Source organism: Calonectris borealis, chromosome 2 (genome assembly GCF_964195595.1).
Source record: "Calonectris borealis chromosome 2, bCalBor7.hap1.2, whole genome shotgun sequence".
Taxonomy (NCBI): domain Eukaryota; kingdom Metazoa; phylum Chordata; class Aves; order Procellariiformes; family Procellariidae; genus Calonectris; species Calonectris borealis.
The window spans coordinates 4,955,895-4,974,788 of NC_134313.1; the positions used below are offsets into that span (position 1 = coordinate 4,955,895).

The 18,894-nt window shown below is 45.4% G+C and overlaps 1 long non-coding RNA gene across 3 annotated transcripts in view; it reads left to right on the plus strand.

The window, feature by feature from the left end:
- LOC142078497 (uncharacterized) overlaps positions 1–18,894 on the plus strand; it is a 59,358-nt gene that overhangs the window by 21,573 nt on the left and 18,891 nt on the right. The window contains exon 5 of one of the 3 annotated variants that reach the window (XR_012672241.1): positions 7,377–7,603. The exons of 1 other annotated variant lie outside the window; for it this stretch is intronic. This is a non-coding gene — a long non-coding RNA (uncharacterized LOC142078497). Of the gene's footprint in view, positions 1–3,786; positions 3,847–7,376; positions 7,604–18,894 lie in introns of those variants that run through there. One more of the 3 variants, XR_012672243.1, reaches the window with a different exon arrangement.

Below are 18,894 nucleotides of genomic sequence, written 5' to 3' on the forward strand. Positions count from 1 at the left end.
TCTCTGAAAAACAGAAGTCAGATAAAATGCTGGTGAACTGTGGACTTCCCTTCCCTAGCACTGCTGATAACAGGAGAAAAAGCTGTAAGTATTTGTTCCTTGCCAGCATGTGTACAGTCTGAAATCGAAGTCCTGTCTTCTCCAAAGAGCCTACTTGGAGTGAACTGTTTCCTACAACTGAGATCAGGGTTTCCCCCACCACAAAGTACTCCTTTTATCTTCCTTTTTATGTGCAGTATGTTCCAGCTGAGAAAACCCCAGCTCCTTTTGTCCACCGCCACTTAACTCTTGGTAGGCCTAGTCCCAGATTCTTTGGAAAAACTGGCTGTTTGATTTTCACTGAGACTCAACAACCCTGTTTTAGGTTTCACAGAGACTTAAAAAATTTGTACTTGATAAAATACTCCGACACATGTGTCCACAGCCACAGAATGAGCTCATGTCTGAGCTAGCCTGAAACTAGAGCTTGGGACTTGTTAAATTAATTCCCTATGATGTCTACACAGATCGTCTAACCCACCACCTCTCTTCAAGAACAAGGAGATACTTCCCATGTCATAAACTTCCTTTTTGGTATAGGGCGATCAGACTTATAATTGTCTGAAAGAGGAAGAATGCTGTTCTTCTGTGGGACTCCAGCTCTGAAGGTCATGAGAAGAAGGCAGGAGTTACTTCAATTGGTAATGACAGAAGATACTCATTTGAATACATTCAGCATGTCGAGTGGCATTTTAAAAATCCTTTAAGGGCAATATGGACACAGCTGCAGGTGACTGCTTTTGTCTAGGCAGTAACAGGGCACAGAGGGGTCACATTTCCTCAGGCCAGAATCATCTTGCACAAATCACACTAGAAAGATCTTTTTAAAGGCTTCTTGAAAAAGATCAGATTTGACAAGCTCAAATTCAACTCTTAAAACTAGGACAGAGAAAATCTCGTAACTTTAAAAAATAATAATAAACCTTTGCAGTCATTTAAAAGGATACAGAACCAGAGGATCTGTTTTTCAGGAAATACATTTTAACTGCTGTTGCATGTCACAAATAACTAACTTCATACGAAGTCTTTTTCACAGTTGTCTTCACTGCAGACAGCAGACAAAGAGTATTCAGAGTCAGTGGGCTGTGTCAGGAATCGACTCAGAGGAGCTTTGTGAGATTAAAAGTTGGAGTCCTTTAAAAGCTATTTTCTATTCTAAATAATAATTTCAAAATCAAATTTTATGTGGCACTGACACATGCTTAAGAGCAATGTTGGTTTTAGATATGATGCTTCCTCATTATAGTTACCTCACTTATGCCGAGATGGGCAAACTGCTTTGATGGTAACGTACTGGCTGTAAGACTGTGTATTTTAGTTCTTTTATGCCAACACACAGGTAAGTAGTTCTCTCGCCCCAAGAAATGTCTTTTACTTCCTGAAATCAACACACACACTAGTACTGAAGTCAGAGCAGCCACAACCGGTATTTTAGCCACTGCAAATGAAAATAAAACCCAGTCTGATATGGCAGACTCTGTACTTGCGAAAAAATCCCTTTGGCAATTTTCATCTTAATGACCTCCTCTGTTCATATTAGAAGGTTATGGCCTGGCGGCTTCCAATTTCTTCGCTCATCGCCTGTCTAAAATCATGCTGCCTTTCTTTAAAATGATTCTGAGACTTTTCCCTGGCATGATTAATTTAACAATACTCTACTCTTCCATAGCATTTCAACACACTTAGACATGCTCATGAATTAACCTTCATAACCTCCATTACGAATTCATGGGTATCATACTTACTACACAAATTAGTTACTGTTAGATGTTCAAACAATCAATTTCATGCTTTCTATCATGCTTTGGGCTTACAAAAATATTTACAGAGCGCTCTCATTAGCTTTTCTCAAATCGGTCATTAAAATTTTTTTGCCACAATACAGAAGCCTTGGCAACAGTTTATACCCTGTGCTGGCTGCCTATCACACTGATCAGTATTGCTTCACTGTTGCCTTAAATTCCCCTCTATGAGTGTATCCATCTGTTGTTTCTTGTCTTACACCTCAAAAGCAATTTGGGGCAGGATTACCTTTTCATTTCAGATTTTTATTGCTTCAGTCACAATGGGATCATTTTCTGTGACTGAAACTCCAACATGCGACATGCACAGTAGTGAACAAATGGGGAGACAGATAGGAAAAGGCAAAATGACTTGCCTAAAATATCCTGTGATGGCTAGGAGTCAGGGCACTATCCATCTTTCTGTGTTTGCATCCTTCTTCTCACAGTTGTCATCCTTCTCATTACAGAGGAAATCCAAGCATTCTAGCAAGGATGAAAAATCAAATTTTAAAAAGGAAGGAAGATTACAATGGGTAATTCTAGGGAAAGGGAAGAGTTAGTTACGCAATTTTCCAAGAGCTTCAAAACTCTAGCAAAGCTCATGTAAAACATGTCATGGGTGCTTTTAACCACTAGGAGCCGTATTCAGACCATCTCCCGCCTATAATGGACCTGGCAAATTTTAGCATTCAGGTCAAGGGAATAGTTAAGATCTTCTGTCATCCAGGGCTGCCAGATGCGGTGATCCTGCACCTCATCCATCCTTGTGTTTGGGATTGCTAGGCTCCCAAGATGCCTGGGAATGCCCAACATGTCCCAGCCTGAGCTGAGACATAAGCTTTGTTATAACACCAACCATAAAGAGGTACCTACCTCCAGTCTCGATTTCCTCACTGTCCAAGTGTAATCCCATCACACCCAGCACAGACAGCCAGTATTGACAAAGCTGGAGGGAGGGGAAGTGGTTCTACTGAATCTTACACAAAAACTTTTGGCAAAATTTGCAAAGAGAGGGTTGTAGGCCTTTCTGATTCTGGAGGGGTTTGTAGCTATAACTCCTACTTCTCAGGAAGTCACTTCAGCTAAAGGGCCTGTTCTCATTAATGACTCATCCTGTTTTCACAAAGCTCTGGACTCCACAAAGGTCTGGAAAGGGGGCAGACATAGCTTGGCTAGGATTGGTAATTGGTATGGGTTAATACACTTTTTTGCCTTCAGTTTGCCTGAAAAGCTGATGACGTTGGGCATTTGATTGTTTTCAATATTCATTCTTGCAAAGCTTGAAATGTCTCTTTTGGGGAATTTTGCACTCCTGTGATATTCACCATTTCAAAGCTCAGATATCACAAATGCCTTTAGAAAAGTATGCTAGGTCAGCTCCAGAAAGGCTGGAGTGTCTCTATCCACTGCCTGTTTTGCCAAACAGGCGTCAAAATATGAGGAGCTTAATGCAAAAAATCCAGATCTTTGCTGCTTTTCTCAATCAAATTCTGTCCAGTCTAACCAGTTCGCACACACAAGTTTACAGGACAAATTCACAAGCTTGTACTGAATTCAAAAACTCAGAAAATTATTTAGAAAGCAAACCTTTTGATAACTTTTTCATTATCCAAGGAAGGAAATAATAAACAAATCTGCATTTAAAAATGCATTTTTAGATATTATGGCTGTGATTTATTATAGCAACTTCCACAGCCTCACTACATTGGCCACCTCTCTGGAAGCTGAAACACATCATCTCATATTTCCCAGCCTACTACAGATGTGAGCGAGGAGGATTAATTAGTTGACGCTTTGAGAGGTATTTAACTTCTGTGTGATGCAATAGGATTGCAGTGCTGTGCGGTTCTCATATTAAAAAAGCGCACTTAATAAACACCTAAATAATATACAGATGAAATTTGGTCCCATGAGGTTTAGAGTTCAACAGGTGCAAACCAAACACCGCTTGCTACAATTGCAGGTATGAGAAGAAGCAGCACTGAAGGCATCCTTAATGAAGTGTGTGGCATCAGAGTGACCAGTGTGTTACAGATTGGACATACATAGGTTTGAATCTTGCTTGGCAAAAAAGGTGAAAGTCAGCTGGCTCAGCTGTCAACTGTATCCATTTATATCTGATCATACAGGCTAAAGACTCATAGTTGGCTGGATACGCTCCTAGCTACATCTCTCTCTTTTGTGCTAGTGGCTACTCAAATTGCCATGCCTTAACCCTGCTGCCTTTGGCATACCACAAGCCTTCATGTATTTTACTGAAGTGTAACAGCTACATAGAACAAGCTGGTTCCACGTGACTTGACAGTTCTCTGTTCTTCATCTGCAAAGACTACAGAGCCAGAGCTTGAAAACTGTAGTGCTCGGCAACCAAACCACAAGAACCAAATAGGTGGGACCAGGCCACGGTGTGTGGCAGCAATGCGATGGATGCACACTAGCCAAACAACTCTGTGTCTTCTGCACATTCCTCATGCGTCTTCAGGGCTGGACCCCCTTTCCCAGCCTGTCGTGTAACCCTAAGCAAACCATTCTACCTGCCTACCACACATTTCTCCTCTGTAAAAAGAGAATGAGAAGGCTTCCCTCATCCATGGGGATCACTTCCTAGCATATGCAAAGTGCTTTGAGAACCTCTGATTAAAGGGGTAAATTTGGATGTTTTATTAAGTAGTACATGCATTATTTCAAAGATCAGACTGCATTTGTAGCATATGATGCTGACACACTGACAGCCTTTTCTAAAAGGAAGCAGTGTCATGGCTGTGGACTAGGATTTTTTTAAACTAGCTACACAGAGAAGTCTTCCTAGCAACCTGCAAAAACTTGCACAAGTAATTTTTGAGCACCAGCACCAGTGAATCCTGGTTTCCTGGAGTTTTGTGTCCTGACTGGCTGACTTACATATCTAAAGAAGCAAAATCACCAAGTGAAGCTTTTCCCACAATAGCAGGACCTACAAGGTGTCCCTCCCACTTGAATTCTCTAATGATGCATGGGTTTCCAGCCTTTACTTCGGTAAGTATGCCTACGGGTGTTTTATTTTCTACCCATCTCCCTGTTTTCACAAAGGTGGCATGAACTTGTGTTCAACATTTTGCCCTTCTGTCACATTTGACTGAAAACAGATTTAAACATTATTAGCAAGAGAAAGAAAGATGAGGGGAAATCCATCAGGTGCCATGGTTCTGCAAGTCTCCATACGAAACCAATCAGAAAATAAGGAATTAAACTCCAACCAGTATCAGAGAAAGACAGGAAGACACAGCTCTCATCAGACAGAACGAAAATGCTCCGACAGTAAAAAATAACTCTCTGTGTTTCACTCTCTGTGAAGGTCTCTTTCCAGGCAGCACAGAACATCCAAACACAACCTTTTCCTCTGGAATCCAGCACTGACTGGATTTTTTGCTCAGCTTGCATATGTTGCTGTACGCAGGAAGCACCTAGGTCTTTATCTGATCTCCATGACAAAAAGCAAGAATAGATAGCTAGATTTGCAAAATCTGCTTTTTATTTTCCTGCTTAGAGAAAATAAATTCTGTAGAGGGGGCACAGAAAGAAGTGCTGACAGCTTTCTGGAGACAGCAAGAAAACCTCCTTTGGCTAAGTTCCCAGTAGAAAAACATGCATTGTTGTGATGCTAATTGTGTCACACACATCTGTACCTTTTTGTGCTTTTCAAGGAGTTAATAGTTGCTGCCACAGATCCAGCTTTCGTGGAATTAGCCTCCCTACTCTACAGGGTTAATGTTTGCAAACAAATGCACAATCATTTGTTTATGCTCAGCTGCATGGACAATACAGACACAGTTATGTGCAAACAACACCTCGCCTTGTAGGCAGCCAGTCACATGCCTAACATTAAGCGTAAGTCATGTGCAAACTCATCTCTGGCCCTTGTCCAAATCCCTGCTTACCCTCCCACATAAGAATGTACAACATTAGGTGGCAATGAATACCTAAATCGAAATTCTCCTTAGCTTTATTGAAGTAACAGACTGCAGCTCCTTTTGGCTTTTGCCAGCACACAGGTGGGAACAGCCATCTTGGCCCCAAATTACATGCAGAAGGCAGCACACTTAAGCATCTTATTACATTACTACAGCATCTTAAATGACTTCTAACAACAGTTCAGAGACCTCCTACCGAGGCTTGGCAGAGCCTGGCCCCCATGGCCTAGTAGTCGTGGGTAGCAGGTGGCCTGAATTGCTCTCATGAACTCAGTATGCCGTGTTATTCCATCTGTCATAGGCACCATAAGGTATATCCACCCTATATATTAAGCCTGCCATGCAGAGTGAGCTGCCCAGCTGAGGCTGTGCCTGCTTATGAGTTCCTCCAGCCCTCTCATTTCTCTGTCTGCTGGATCATTGAGCAGAGCTGAGCTCAGGGATCAGCTGAACCAGAGGAAGTAGCAGCTGAACAGCAATTAGGAGTAGCTCAGTGCCATCCCAGACCACTCCACCAAGTTCTGACTCTGGGGTCTCTTAAAGACTTTCACCCTTGGCTAAAGTGCACTGTGGCCTGGGGATAGAGGTTTTACAGTGTGATCAGCCGGCCCAAGTTTAATACATGATGTGAACATAGCCATAGTAAGCAGATGGGTGAAGTCTTTAAAGTTATGTATTATAATAAAATTATAATTAAATATATGTAATTATATATATTTAGATCTGTTTTAGGATATAGCCTAAAAAAAAAGGTAGGTGTCATTCAGTGTGTTTTCCATACTGTACATACAATTACCAGCACTCTGGGCTTCAGGGAGGGGAAGGCCACTGCATGCCCCCCTGATAAAACTGCTTTCTGAGATCTGGCTTTGACATGTTTTGTGCTTGATAGTCAAAGTGCTGTTTGTGCACAGCCCAAATAGTGCAAGGGACCAGCACAGCAAATAGCACTTGACCCAGGAAGAATTGCCTCCAGGCTCCCATGGGAGCAGAGATTGCTTGTACCCATCGCTCAGCAGAGTGGGGGGGTATCTGAGTGCCATCCCCTCACTTGACAGGCTTTCAGATTTGGTTTCAGTGGGTACTCACTAATTTAAATACTCTGGCTAGAGGTTGTATCACTTCAGATATGCTTTTTAACTTCAAAAAAGGCACACCTGACAGCGCAAATTAGTCACAGCTAAGGAAAACCTAAGAAATGCATTAAAATTAGAGCAAAGACTTGGCTCCCAGGAGAGACTAGTGTTTTCATTAGCTGCAAACTACAGATAAGATTTTTTTTTTTACTGTTTCCTATTTACATTTTGAGAGCCAGAGTTGCTGGATATTCCTTTCAACCAGGAGCTCTTGAGTGCTTCACACCCCAGTTGTTTTCCATGATTTCTAATCACTAATCACTTCTCTTCTGGAAAATTCAATTCAAGCCCATGTCTACCTCTAATGGAGGGAAGCTTCAAGAATCTGAGGCATATTCTTTTTGCATCAGTCTATTTTTGTATCACTACAAACGTTTTCCTGCTGTGTGGGTCTGCAGTAAAGTCCTTGCTATGAAACTCACCTTCTGAGGTACAACAGAAACCGAAAGGAAATGTCGCTTTTGCAGGTTGTGGGGAGACCTTGTGAGCCAAGGCACAGCCAAGCCAAAATGCAGATGAGGTCGAAAGGATGCACACAAGCGCCAGACGTGTCCACCTCTCACCGCTCGTGCCACACGCTGCAGCTGGAGCAGGATATTTTGCCAGGAAGGAAGTCACCTCCTCACCCCCGGTGGGATTTCCCCTAGTATGCAGATGGCTCTGGTGTGATGCGAAAGTCCCGCTGCTTCCTAAGCAATTCCTCATCCCCCTCCTGTACCATCAGCAGCTGCTACTTCACTGCTGAGGCTGCTCTCACGTTTTACAGGGAGGTAGTCACAGCAGAGGGTGCTGGGTGACTGCATCAGCCTTGCCCAGGCAGCAGCATCCGTGAGATGAGCAAGGATCTGGCTACAATAAGGAGATTGTTAGGGCCTTTGGTTTACAGTCCAGCTCTAGTACTCTGCCAAAGAAGGATTTTGCCAGGTTATGTTCAGGACCAGTAATTAGACTCTGTTTCCAGATGTTGCCCAGAGAGGGACTCTGAAAGAGGAAAGGAGGTGGTGGATTTTTTTTTTTATAAAAGGTAGAAGTTTGTTTTCTGACAGCTGGACAACATTTAAACAGCATGGCAAAACCTTACATCAGTTTTAAAGACACGCTTTACTGGAAAGTGATTTCTGCTACAAAAAAGCCACTGGGGAAGTAGAATGGTTTTTATAAAAACATTTCAAACGATCATTCTAGCAGAGGAAGCGAGAGAAAAGGCAAGCTCGAAGTTTCACATTGTCTTCCCCATGGAGAATAATCCATTACTATCACACGCGGTGCAGGTGGATGGGAAGGGAAGAGGTGAGCTCCTGCTGGACCAGGACACGGGAGTTCAGACTCAGAAGGAAGATGGCATGTTCTTTGGTATTGTGGTATACAGAGGCAATGCTTAGCCAGCAGTAATGTTGCAACAGCATGAAATACCACAAGATTTTCATAATAAAGACAGAGCTGATTAGCCATGAAGAAACAATTAGTTTAAAGAACAGATAAATGAAAGTTTGGCCATTTACCTGAAGCCTCATATCAACACATTAATCAGGAGGAGAGCAAGGGACTGATCCGAGAGTGAAGGAAACGGACAGTGCCAAAACCGGTTCTGTGAAGATAAATCACCACAGAGGAAGAGCATGAATATTAATTTAGTAATGAATATTAATTTTTGTGTGTGTGCTCTTTAGGGGCTTGAGATAAATCCCGTTTGGGGTGCATCTACCAGAGTCCTGAGCAGTGCTGGGGAATTTCCTCCTGAAATTCAGGGCTGAAATCAGAAACTCTGTGGTCATACATATGAGAACGTACAGCTATATGTACATAAAGTTTTACACTTTGGAGAGGTGGCAAAGCAATGTCTATAATAGCTTTAGGTTTCTTAAACTTTATAGTGAAGTAGACTGAAAATATGAGGTGAGGGAAATGGGCTGGACAAGGATGAATGACTCTTGACCAAAGGGACTGAGTAAGATGACTGAAAGTAAGGATTTGAGCTAGAGGTCCTGAAAAGACACTGGAACAGGACAAGGCCTGGGAGATTACCTTCCTCCAGATATGACTTGAACATGACTATCCTTTCCACTGCAGCTGAGATGGCAGTCTCCGACCTGAGCTGTTGCTGTAAGCATGGTGGCTCATTCGTATTTTGTAAATGTGTTTCTTTCCACCTACCATGAAAAATTCCCTGTTGTCAGCACCCTGCATCACCTCTGACATGGCTTTCAGCCAGGCCCTTGAAGACGCAGCACTTGATGCTTCTGGTTGTGAACTGACCCACGATGTGCTGAAGCACCCTGTATGGGCTGTGCTGAGCTACCCGCCAGACCACCTGCCCCCACCTGCCATCCTTCTCCAGGCAGCACCGGACCTCTTGCCTTTTTTTCTGGTGGCCTTTTGGTACGTGGCCTCTCCCCACTTCCCGAACTGTGGCGGGGGTGATTTTTTCCTCTCCTCAGGTCCCTTCCCTTCCTCCCTCTGCATGGGCGTCACTGCCCGTTCACCGCAGCAGTACTGGATGCAAGCACTGTGAGTAAAAGCTGGGAGACTACCAGCAGAGGAAATGCTTTGAAAATGAGATCTCCTACTTCTGTGCAGAGGAACAGGCTATTTTAGGACCAGACTGTGTTGGAGATATGGGCTGGGACGGGATTACTGCAGCTGCTAAAGGAAATGCTGTTGTATCTAAAGCTTCCCAATAAGCAAGGGGATAGACATCACGTAAAAAAACCCTCTAGGCTCATCGGTTCCTCTCCTCCCTCTTTGGCATGGCCTCTGGACTCAGAAGCAGTAGGCAGGAGTTTCCCCAGCCACAGAGACCACTGCTGGTTTACAGCAATGTAAGGGAGCAACCCTGCCATTCACACCTTCCTTGAATAATAACAGTTTCCACACAGGCTCCTAATTACAGCAGAAAGGAAGGGTTGTCCTGCTGTCAGTCTGAGGGCAGCACAAAGGAGCGTGGTAACAGACAAAATTCCAGCAGTCCTGGGCATGTTTAGCAACATTGCTAAGAAAAATTCAGTCCTGAGCAGCTCCCAAGGAAATCACACCTCCTTCTCTGCCTGAGATTCACTAATTCTCCCTCCAGCTGCAGCACCCCAGCCATTTAAATGAAGTCAGATAATTAAACATACTATGAAAGCAGCTACAGTGTGCTTTCTCTGTCAAAGTTCTGCTGGGTTTCACCAGAGATGCTTCAGCTGAAACCTTCAGTTCTTAAATTTGCTCGTAAGCAGTCTGTTGGGACTGGCAGGCCACATATATTTGTCATCACCTTTATCTTCAGTACATAGGTCCCATCTGCCGAGGCAGCAGTCTCTAGCACGCGGTACCCAAAAGCAGTCCCAGTAGCCTGACTTGCTGTATACTTCTCCAAGCTACATCTCTGTGCTACAAGCAGGAGAAGCTGCAAGTCACGCTGTAGAGCCCTGCAGACCTTTGTCCGTCATCGTGCTGAACGGTCGCTCTGAGAATTACCTGCAGATTTATTACCCTTCAATGTAACTTGAGAAGAACGTTGCTGTCTCTATTCTTACAGAGATTTACAGCACATTCTGCCTAGAAATGGGGCTTTTTTCTCTTTTAATAGAGTGATCTGTCTTTGGGGGAAATATTTTATTTTGTGCTGTATGTTTCAAGGTCTTTGACCGTGTCACTTCCATTTTATTTAGCTACCCTGTCATACCAGCCTGTGTGCTCCCTGTTCCACTATCCATGGCAACCTTCATGGCTCATACATTTATTTTTCCTTTTATGCATCTCCATGATTCTTCCCAAACTGACTCTTTGAGACTGGAATGTGGCCCTAAATTAGGACTTATCTACATGGGAGACTTTTCCAGAGATTCTCTGTGGAAAGACTTGCTGCAGCATACATGTGCACAGCTGGGAGTTATACCAGTGAGCTGTCATAATTCACTGTGCCTTTGTGCCACGATAAATTAGTACAAGCACTAACTCAGAAAAAGTCCGTAGCTATTACTGGAGAAAGGTCAGTTAAGAACTGTGTTCACTGTGTGGCCACATCCAAAAAGCAAACATATATGAGGCTATATAAAGGATGGCATGAAGGGTTATATAATTCAGTTACACAATGTATGTGATTGCTGTCATCGGAAGACTGTCTTCAGTGCTTGTTACTCTGTTTCAAAAATAAATAATAGGACTGGGGAGTTCAGGGACAAGCGGCGTTCTTACAGCGATGAACAAAAAAAACTAAAAGAAGGATTGGAGCCATTTATCTGGGAAGGATAAGATGTGATAAATAAAATAATGAACAGTCTAGGACATGTGGATTAAGAATACCTGTTTTCCCTTTCATATAATAAAAGAGCAAAGTCATTCAAAGAAATGAGAAATAGCGAATTAGAATTTTACAGCAGCAGCACTTGCTTGACATAGTTACAAACCACGGAGCTCTGGAATTTACTTAAAACCCAAAAGTGAGAAATCTTGATGTGGTAACAGGAACATATACAGCTGCAACATTGAAAGCTAAAAAAACAGAAAGGAGATAAATGCTTCAGTATCTATTATATAGGGGATTGATTTACATCATCAGGGAAAAAAAGATACCAGCGCTTGTTTCCACCTTCTACTGATGTCTCCATTACTAAACCCTCTCAGAAACAAGCTATCCCACCAAATGGCCATGCATCCAACAGGACAGTGATGTCTGTGTTCCTAAGGAACAATAACAGCACTGAAGGCAAAGGAGCTGCCTCTTATTTCCAGAAATGTGTAACGTCTGCCTATTGTGCCCTTGCTGATACTTAGCATGGCTGCACACACTAGAGCCACTGTTCAGAAACAACTTTCAAAGATGCCAGTTCAGCCAGTGAAAAATATTATGTCTGAAAGAGCTTGGATTTGGTGAACTTTCATCAGATCTGAATTCCAGCTCTGGTTGCCCTGGAAACACTGGGATACTGAAGACACCTCATCTTGGGGCAGCTTTCTCTGGGGGGTTTGCTCGTTGCCAGGAGCCTCAGCCACCACAGCACTTGCCGAGATACTGAAGAGAGCATCAATTTCACTCAGCAACTGCAGGGCAGGTCAAACTGCTCCTTCCTGAGATTAATATTGGTTCACATCCAGCCCAGACCTTTTGAGCTGAGTTTTCTTAGTTCAAATGCACATCTGTGCCATATGGCAGCTGCTCCTGGCTTTCAGTTACTAATTCCCCCAGGTGAGTGCAGACACCGTATCTCTTATTTGCCCTGACAAAGCGGCAGAGGGAGCTCAGGCAGTTCAAACATATCCTAGGAGAAAGTGAACAGTGAATAGACTTCTGGCCACTGTATCAGAGTTTGCTACCAAACACACAGCTGTTCTCCAGTTGCATTGCGAGATGGAGCCAGACCGACTATTCTTCTCATCTCCGTTACCAGTTTTCCACTGATCTTCTTGGCTGCCTGGCCTCCATGCTACATGAAGCTGAGAAACTGCAGCGTTTATAGATTCCATTAGGAGCTATGCATGCTCAGTGCCTCTCGGACCAGGACCCTATTTCATTCTACTCTAAAGGCTGATATTTTGTGGCCAAGTTTCTTTCTCAATCCCAAGGTTTTACAAAACTCTAAGAAAAAAGTTATGCATCCAGGATCTAAATCCCCAGATTACGGGGCATTCTAGGAGTTAATCATAGAATCACTTAGGTTGGAAAAGACCCTTAAGATCATCGAGTCCAACCATAAACCTAACACTGCCAAGTCCGCCACTAAACCATGTCCCTAAGCACCACATCTCCACGTCTTTTAAATACCTCCAGGAATGGTGACTCAACCACTTCCCTGGGCAGCCTGTTTGAATGCTTGACAACCCACTGACTGGAAAAGGGGAAACGTAACTCCCATTTTTAAAAAGGGAAAAAAGGAAGACCTCGGGAACTACAGGTCAGTCAGTCTCACCTCTGTGCCTGGGAAGATCATGGAGCAGATCCTCCTGGAAGCTATGCTAAGGCATATGGAGGGCAGGGAGGCAATTCGAGACAGCCAGCATGGCTTCACCAAGGGCAAGTCCTGCCTGACCAACCTAGTGGCCTTCTATGATGGACTGACTGTATCAGTGGACATGGGAAGGGCTACAGATGTCATCTCTCTGACCCTCTGTAAGGCCTTTGACATGGTCCCCCACAACATCCTTCTCTCTAAACTGGAGAGGTATGGATTTGATGGGTGGACTGTCCCGTGGGTGAGGAATTGATTGGATGGATGCATCCAGAGGGTAGTAGCCAATGGCTCAATGTCCAGATGGAGATCGGTGACGAGTGGTGTCCCACAGGGCTCCGTATTGGGACTGGTACTGTTTAATAACTTCATCAATGACATGGACAGTGGGATCAAGTGCACCTCAGCAAGTTTGCAGATGACACCAAGCTGAGTGGTGTGGTCAACACACCTGAGGGACAGGCTGCCATCCAGAGGGACCTGGACAAGCTCAAGAAGTGGGCCCGTGTGAACCTCATGAGGTTCAACAAGGCCAAGTGCAAGGTTCTGCACATGGGTCGAGGCAATCCCCGGTATCAGTACAGGCTGGGGGATGAAGGGATTGAGAGCAGCCCTGCCGAGAAGGACTTGGAGGTACTGGTGATGAAAAGCTGGGCACGAGCTGGCAATGTGCGCTCGCAGCCCAGAAGGCCAACCGTATCCTGGGCTGCATCAGAAGAGGCGTGACCAGCAGGTCGAGGGAGGTGATTCTCCCCCTCTACTCCACTCCCACGAGGCCCCACCTGGAGTACTGCGTCCAGCTCTGGAGCCCTCAGCACAAGAAAGACATGGACCTGTTGGAGTGGGTCCAGAGGAGGGCCACGAAATGATCAGGGGATTGGAACACCTCTCCTATGAAGAAAGGCTGAGAGAGTTGGGGTTATTCAGCCTGGAGAAGAGAAGGCTTCAAGGAGACCTTATTGCAGCCTTTCAGTACTTCACGGGGGCTTATAAGAAAGATGGGGACAAACTTTTTAGCAGGGCCTGTTGCGACAGGACAAGGGGGAATGGTTTTAAACTAAAAGAGGGTAGATTCAGACTAGATATAAGGAAGAAATTTTTTACGCTGAGGGTGGTGAAACACTGGCACAGGTTGCCCAGAGAGGTGGTAGATGCCCCATCCCTGGAAACATTCAAGGTCAGGTTGGACGGGGCTCTGAGCAAACTGATCTAGTTGAAGATGGCCCTGCCCACGGCAGGGGGGTTGGACTAGATGACCTTTAAAGGTCCCTTCCAACCCAAGCTATTCTATGATTCTATGATTGCTTTGGCCGGTTTGGGTCAGCTGTCTTGGCTGTGCCCCCTCCCAGCTTCTCACTGGCAGGGCATGAGAAGCTGAAAAGTCCTTGACTAGCGTAAGCACTACCAAGCAACAACTAAAACATCAGTGTGTTATCAACATTCTTTTCATACTAAATCCAAAACACATCACTATACCAGCTACTAGGAAGAAAATTAACTCTATCCCAGCTGAAACCAGGACAGTATCCACCCCTTATTCTATACCATCCTACATCATGTCCAAGTCCCACACTTTCCAGTACGTTCCAATTAATCACGACCACTTTTCCTGTCCTTTGATATATACACAGAGATATCATTCCCTTAGTCTATGGGCCATCCCTCTAAAATGTCCAGAGTTCATTTAGTCCATGACTTTGGGCTCCATCTGTCATAACAGTCCTTCAAGGCAGGAGAGTTGGTGTGCAGTGTTGGATTGTTGCATGCTGGAGCCAGTTCTCGTTCCATTATTGCTGCGCTTGTCCGGTTCTATCATCGTTGCACTTTGCTCAGTGTCACCAACGTTCATTCTTCATTAATGTAAGTGATTCTTGCTGTAATACTGTTGATATGACATATAGCCACCATAGAAGTGATGATACACAGTATTATATAGCAATTAACATCATATAATTTAATTCATTGGCTATTCTTACCCAAAATCAAATCCCCTTGAGGTACACACCAGACTTCCCCATCCTTCCACATCACCCACCAAGTGCACCCAGGTCCTTGAGCAAAAGCAATCCCACGGATGGGTTTTCCCTTGCCTGAGACAGGAGTAACCCAGACTGTCTTCCCCAGCATATTTTTTATGTATACTACAGGGACTTTATCCCTACAGTAAATAAATGTTTTGACTGGGCAAGGCCAGCTCGATTGGCAGATCCCCTAGTGTTGACTAGCCAGGTGGCTTTTGCTAAATGTGTATCCCAATGCTTGAATGTCCCATCACCCATTGCTCTCAGTGTTGTCTTTAGCAGTCCAGAGGCTGGTGCATGATAGGGGATGTGATATACCCACTCAATGCCGTGCTCTTTGGCCCAGGTGTCTATGAGGGTGTTTCGGAAATGAGTCCCATTGTCTGACTCAATTCTTTCTGGGGTGCCATGTCGCCATAAGACTTGCTTTTCAAGGCCCAGGGTAGTGTTGCGGGTGGTGGCATGGGGCACAGGATAAGTTTCCAGTCATCCGGTGGTTGCTTCCACCATGGTGAGCACATACCACTTGCCTTGGCAGGTTTGTGGGAGTGTGATATAATCAATCTGCCAGGCCTCCCCATATTTATATTTCAACCGTCATCCTCCATACCAGAGAGGCTTTATTCGCTTGGCTTGCTTGATTGCAGCGCATATTTCACATTCATGGATAACCTCTGCAATAGCGTCCATGGTCAAGTCCACCCCTCGATCACAAGCCCATTTATATGTTGCATCACTTCCTTGATGGCCTGAGGTGTCATGGGCCCACCAAGCTATAAATAATTCACCCTTATGTTGCCAGTCCAGATCCACCTGAGCCACTTCAATCTTAGCAGCCTGGTCCACCTGCTGGTTGTTTTGATGTTCTTCAGTGGCCCGACTCTTGGGTACATGAGCATCTACATGATGTGCTTTTACAACCAGGTTCTCTACCTGGGCAGCAATATCTTGCCACAGTGCGGCAGCCCAGATGGGTTTACCTCTGCGCTGCCTGTTGTTCTGTTTCCACTGCTGCAACCACCCCCACAGGGCATTTGCCACCATCCATGAGTCAGTATAAAGTACTGGCCATTTTTCTCGTTCAGCAATGTCCAAGGCCAGCTGGATGGCTTTCACCTCTGCAAACTGGCTCGACTCACCTTCTCCTTCAGCAGTTTCTGCAACTTGTCATATAGGACTGCATACAGCAGCTTTCCACCTCCGATGCTTTCCCACAAGGCGACAGGACCCATCAGTGAACAGGGCATATTGCTTCTCGTTTTCTGGTACTTTATTATACAGTGGGGGCTCTTCAGCACGCATCACCTCCTCCTCTGGAGATATTCCAAAATCTTTGCCTTCTGGCCAGTTCGTGATCACTTCCAAGATTCCTGGGCGACTGAGGTTTCCTGTTCAAGCCCATTGTGTGATCAGTGCAACCCACTTACTCCATGTAGCATTGGTTGCGTGATGTGTAGAGGGGACCCTCTCTCTGAACATCCAGCCCAGCGCTGGCAGTCGGGGTTCCAGGAGGAGCTGTACTTCAGTACCAATCACTTCCGAAGCAGCTTGAACCCCTTCATATGCTGCCAATATCTCTTTCTCAGTTGGAGTGTAGCAGGCCTCAGATCCTCTGTATCCCCAACTCCAAAACCTCAGGGGTCAACCTCGAGTCTTCCCTGGTGCTTTCTGCCAGAGGCTCCAGGTAGGGCCATTCTCCCCGGCTGCGGTGTAGAGCACATTCTTCACATCTTGTCCTGCCCGGACTGGCCCAAGGGCTACTGCATGAACTATCATCTCCCATTTAATTTGTTCAAAGGCTTCTTGTTGCTCAGGGCCCCATTTGAAATTGTTCTTCTTCCGGGTGACGTGATAGAAAGGGCTTACAATCAGGCTGTAATCTGGAATATGAATTCTCCAAAAGCCCACAACACATAAGAAAGCTTGTGTTTCTTTTTGCTAGCTGGTGGAGACATGGCTGTTATTTTGTTGATCACATCCATTGGGATCTGACGACGTCCATCTTGCCATTTTATTCCTAAAAACTGGATCTCCTGTTCAGGTCCCTTGACCTTACTTTGTTTTATGGCAAAACCGGCCTTAAGAAGGATTTGGACTATTCTCTCCCCTTTCTTGAAAACTTCCTCTGCTGTGTTGCCCCACACGATGATGTCATTAATGTGTTGTAGGTGTTCCGGAGCCTCACCCTGTTCCAGTGCAATGTGGGTCAGTCCATGGCAAATGGTAGGGCTGTGCTTCCACCCCTGGGGCAGTCGGTTCCAGGTGTACTGGACGCCCCTCCAAGTGAAAGCAAACTGTGGCCTGCACTCTGCTGCCAAAGGGATTGAGAAAAACGCATTAGCAATATCAATTGTGGTGTACCACTTGGCTGCCTTTGACTCCAGTTCGTATTGGAGTTCTAGCATGTCTGGCGCAACAGCACTCAACAGCAGCATGACTTCATTCAGGCCACGATAGTCTACTGTTAGTCTCCACTCTCCATTAGACTTTCGCACTGGCCATGTGGGACTGTTAAAGGGTGAGCGAGTCTTGCTGATCACTCCTTGGCTCTCGGTCGACGAATCAGCTTATGGATGGGAATCAGGCAGTCTCGGTTGGTGCGGTATTGCCGCTGGTGCACTGTTGTGGTAGCGATTGGTACCTGCTGTTCTTCAACCTTCAGCAACCTCACAACAGAAGGGTCCTCCGAGAGACCAGGCAAGGTGGACAGCTGTTTAATTTCCTTCGTCTCCAGGGCAGCTATACCAAAACCCCATCAGTATCCTTTTGGGTCCTTGAAATACCCTCTCCTGAGGTAGTCTATGCCAAGGATGCATGGAGCCTCTGGGCCAGTCACAATGGGGTGCTTCTGCCACTCATTCCCAGTTAGGCTCACTTCGGCCTCCAACAGAGTTAGCTCTTGGGATCCCCCTGTCACTCCAGAAATACAGATGGGTTCTGCCCCTTTGTAGCTTGATGGCATCAGGGTACACTGTGCACCAGTGTCTACGAGAGCCTTATACTCCTGTGGATCTGATGTGCCAGGCCATCGAATCCACACAGTCCAGTAAACCCAGTTGTCCCTTTCCTCCACCTGACTGGAGGCAGGGCCCCTCTAGTCCTGATCATAGTATTCATTACTCACTTCTTGTAAATGCGAATCAGAAGTCCCTTTATTAAGATCAGAAGTAAAATCAGTCCTTCTACTCCATCTGGGGAACTGCTCACTGGAAATTAAAGCAGCAGTTTTCCTGGAAGAACCCCCTTTTGTGATTGTTTTTCCTTGCAACTCACATACCTGTGCCTCTAGGGTCGAGGTAGATTTTCCATCCCACTTCCTCATGTCCTCTCCATGGTCAGACATGTAAAACCACAGGGTGGCCCAGGGTGTGTATCCACTATATCCTCTCTCTTGAGCAGAAGGACGCTTACTCCTAATGGCTGAGATACTGGTACATACGGGTGGGGAGTAGGACATATGGTCTTTGAGTTGCTGGAACTCCCGGGACAGTTTTTCGGACAGTTTTTCCACAGCCAAGACGCAGGCCTGTAGGGAGGAAGAGAGACTTTCTTCATATTGCCAGAGTTGGCCAGCCAATTCATCCACCGTTTGTTCCTTTCCGTCTTTCCAGGTCATTACTGCCAATGAGTTTGCATATGACGACGGTGCACACCATACAAACTTCCGCCACATGGGTCAGGTGCACCTGACTTCATCTGGATCTTTGGATAACTGCTCGTTGTTCAGGTCATCATAAATCACCTCCAGCACAGCTAATTCCCTCAGATACTGGATACCTCTCTCCATGGTGGTCCACTTGCCTGGGTGACATATAACATCTTCCTTGAAGGGATATCTTTCCTTCATGCCTGACAGCAGTCGCCTCCAGAGGCTGAGGACTTGTGCCCCTTGTCCAATCGCTTTGTCAATGCCCCCTTCCCTAGAAAGGGATCCCAGCTGCTTGGCTTCCCTACCCTCTAATTCCAGGCTACTGGCCCTGTTACCCTAGCATCGGAGCAGCCGGGTGACAATGTGCTCGTGTGGATGACGACTG